This window comes from Humulus lupulus, chromosome X (genome assembly GCF_963169125.1).
Source record: "Humulus lupulus chromosome X, drHumLupu1.1, whole genome shotgun sequence".
In the NCBI taxonomy this organism is placed as follows: Eukaryota; Viridiplantae; Streptophyta; class Magnoliopsida; order Rosales; family Cannabaceae; genus Humulus; species Humulus lupulus.
In genome coordinates this window covers 64812975-64817038 of record NC_084802.1, presented here as the reverse complement: position 1 = coordinate 64817038, position 4064 = coordinate 64812975, and the positions used below count along the sequence as shown (strand labels likewise).

The window sequence follows — 4064 nt, the reverse complement described above, 5'->3', positions numbered from 1 at the left end:
ATTAATTTTATATTTTGTTTCAGAATAAACAACATAGTCTTTCACCACAACTGGAGCCATGTAAAGGAAAAGATCAACTTTCTTCTTAATACATCCTCCACAAGTTTAAAGGAAGTGCAAAAATCTCCAATTCAATTTGAGATGCCCAAGGATGCTCCAAAGAGTGTAAAAGTTGTATTACTAGTTGTTCGACTTTATGAACCTTCACACACATTTCGTATTGCCATGGACCCAGAAATTTTGGATAGTGATCAATACTTATTTATTTCACCTGAAGATGTGATTCACCTTGGCACCATGACAGAGATTGGAGCTCCTTGTATAACATTTTGGATCAGGTAAAAAAGAAATACCTTTCACATAATTCTCATGCACAAAATAACATTATTTGTCTTACAAATTCAATTGTAATATTTAGGATCTTACATCGAAAGTTGGAAAAAGAAAATCGAGCACAATATTTTCGTTTCTTTCATCCAACTTTGGCTTTGGATTCGTGTCAAACAGAAAATGCAATATCAATGGAAAATCGCTTGGAAGACACAGAAACATGATAATTTTGGTTGCTTCCTATTCATATTGGGTAAGATTTATTTATTTATTTAACTAATTACATTATCAATATCTTAATTTATATACAATATCGTATTTTATGGTCAGCAGATATCATTGGATACTAGTAATAATTGATCCATTGCGTGATACATGTTATTGGCTTGATCCAATTAGACTACCCCCACGAAACAAAATTAAAAGTCTAATGGCAATATAAGTTAAATAGTGATATGGAGTAGTCTTATTTAATTTTTACTTTAAATTTATTATTAAATATTTTATTTCTTTATTAGGGCTTGTGATTACTACAATACCTCCAAAAATAGGCAACCAAAAGAGATTACATGGAAATCTATAAAGGTAAGTTATAAAATAATATCACATAATATATATTACATTTTATAGTTACTTTAAAATATTACAATATAATATTGTATTGAAAATTTAAATTATCAATATCTTTTAATCTTGTCATTTACATTTTATGAATTTGTGCAGTGTCCTCGACAACCATCGAATATTGAGTGTGGATATTATGTAATGACATATATGCGTGACTTTTGCATGAATCCTAGACCTATCAATTGGTTAACTACTCATGTAAGATGTATATAAATACTATTGAAATAGAATATTTTGTTATTATATTATACAATTGACTAATATTCATTATTACTTACATTTATTTATTACAGTGCAAAGAGAAGATGAAAGATTACACAAAACAAAATATTGATCAAATTCGAGTGGAGTGGGCTGACGAATTCATAGAATTGGTTGACTAATTCCAATGAGCAATACTATAGTTCCTTCTCCAATTTTCATTTTCAAAAGTTGTATCCAAAGAGTTTTGTGGTTCTAGTTTTTTATTTATTTTGAATAGTTTTATAGTCACTATGCTCTTTTTCCCCCAAGAGGCTTTTTCCCATTGGATTTTCCATTTTGCGTTTTTTAACTGAGGCTTGCCATAGGTTCAATGCAATATCTTTGTTTTAGGAAAGTTACACTACAAGAAAAACTACATTCCATAGCGTTTTTAAAACGCTGTCTTTAACAAACGATAGCGTTATTACAAACGCTATATTATCCCATGTTATTAAAGGTCTGGACCTTTTCATAGCGTTTTTAAATTGTGATGTAAAAATGCTATTGAAAGATATATAATAGCGTTTTAAAAATATAATTATATGTCAGTCATAGCGTTTTATGTATGTAGTCATTGATTATGTTAAATTGAAAATACTTACTTTTAATAGCGTTTTTAAAACGTTATGTGAAGATATTCAATAGCGTTTTTAAAATGCAATTAATTATAAGTCGTAGCGTTTTGTGTTTGTAGTCGTACTTACTGTGAATCGCGTTTTTAAATTGTTATGTAAAGATATACAATAGCGTTTTAAGAATGTAATTAGTTATCAGTCGTAGCGTTTTATGTTTGTAATTATCCTTACTTTTAATAGCATTTTTCAAACGTTTTGTAAAGATATGTAATAGCATTTTGAAAATGTAATTAGTAATCAGACATAGCATTTTTTGTTTGTAATCATCCTTACTTTTAATAGCATTTTTAAAATTGTTATCATTAATCATTTTCCTAACATTTATTAATTGTCATATGAACAATTTCATGGCATAACAAAAACTTTTATATTTTTTTATCTTTTAACATATGAATAATTGCAACAAATGATAAACATATAACACATTAAAAATTATACCTTAACATAAATTCAAATATTCTTAATATGTTCGCTACATAAAGCTAAAATATCAATATCCCAAAAGTACGAGTATATTGCAAGACAAAGTACATAAGCAAAAGTTTTAAAACAAACTGATTCATAATTTGTTGATCATGGGCGTCCCTCCAAAATATTACAATTCATTCATTAGTTGTGCACCTGTAAGAGTGAAAAATATATAAAATTAAGAAAACAAATGTAGGCAAAATAGTTGAAAACACATGTTCATTCATTAGTTAATTTTATGGAAAGATACGTACCAAAGATATCTACCAAGAAACAATTGAATTTCATCCATTATGTTCATTTCCTATATATTTTGATGATATAATTAGTTACTACAGCTGATTTGTTGTACTATTTATAAATAATTTTTAAGTTGCATGAAATTTTACCTCATTGTAACTTTATTAGAAGGCCAAGCAACAGTGCAACCAACCGCTTCTTCAATTGTACTCATATGTGATGTTGGTCTCCATAAATATGCAGTAAGTTTCTTAGCAACATCAACCCAAACTCTCATTGCATTAGGCCCAAGATGAAGATGATGCACCTCACATAAAGGATCACTAGAAGACCATCGACCTTCTGCAACAATTTCTCCACTTCCATTCCAATCAAGTAAATTGCAAGCATTGTTTTCAGGAGTGAACTTCAGATTATTAACACTCTGTTACATGATAAAACATATATTTATTTATAGATAATATTGATACTTAAAAAATTAAAAGTGAAATGATAGGTAGTAATTAAAATTGTAGTTACCATAGGAGAAGGCATGTGTGACTCCGCTTCACTTGGTTGAGTAAACCCCTACAAGTTTGAGAATAATTTAGTCATTTATAATTTTCAATGAATAGAGTAAAATAAACAGAAGTCAATTAATTTAATTTACCTGAATGTTTACACTTTTTGCAATAGTATTAATAAGATTCATCATCTCAGACATTTTATTCTTCATCTCACATTGACTTGATTCCAATTGTGAAATATGGTCATCTCTTGCTCTTAGAATAGCTAACTTTGTATTAGTTACTCCCCTCCCATTAGCTAATGATCTACCATTCTTGTCAGGACCAAATATGATAGTGAGAGCATCTTGTACAGTATTCTGTGTTGTGCATGAATCTGGTTTTTCATTTGCAAGAACTTGTAGCTTCTCCTATAAATCATTTCAAGTTGACTGTTAAATAAGTCTATGTACATACAAATACATATGTTTCTACAAACAAAGGGTAAATTACTTACAATAACTTCAGCAGCTTGAGCATTCACAGGTTCACCATTCTTCTTTGTGTGTGTCTTTAAGAAAGCTTGAACTCTTGTTACAGGTTTTGAACTTTCCCTACTCTGTTTCCAAGTACATTTTTCAGAAAGAGAACATATATTTTCTTATGTTTAGCTACCAAAAATATTTATTAAATTTTTGCCATGTCATCCATTGTTCGAGCATACCCCCTCCTGCTGCATGTATGTGGGAGTTGTTTCTTCCTCATCTCTTTAAACTTATTGCTAATCGCCTAAAATAAATAAGAAATGAACCAGCGATTGAACATATATAATACCAAACACTCCAGCAGTAAAACAAAAAAACTAAACCAGTATTCTAGCAATAAAACAGTAAACACAGTACACATAATAGTTTTTCAACAATAAAACAGTAACTATGGCAGCAAAGAAAAGAGTATGTAATAAACACTCCAACAGTAAACACTCCAGCAGTAAAAGAAACATACAGAACCAGTATTCTAGCAATGAAATAGTAAA

The 4064-nt window shown here is 29.2% G+C and overlaps 1 long non-coding RNA gene across 1 annotated transcript; it reads right to left on the bottom strand.

Annotated features, from left to right (window-relative positions):
* Positions 1-2888: 2888 nt before the first annotated feature.
* LOC133803242 (uncharacterized) lies at positions 2889-3429 on the bottom strand. The gene is made up of 3 exons (XR_009877840.1): positions 3193-3429; positions 3063-3110; positions 2889-2967 (listed from the first exon to the last, which is right to left on the bottom strand). It is a non-coding gene; the product is annotated as an uncharacterized LOC133803242 (long non-coding RNA).
* Positions 3430-4064: the final 635 nt, after the last annotated feature.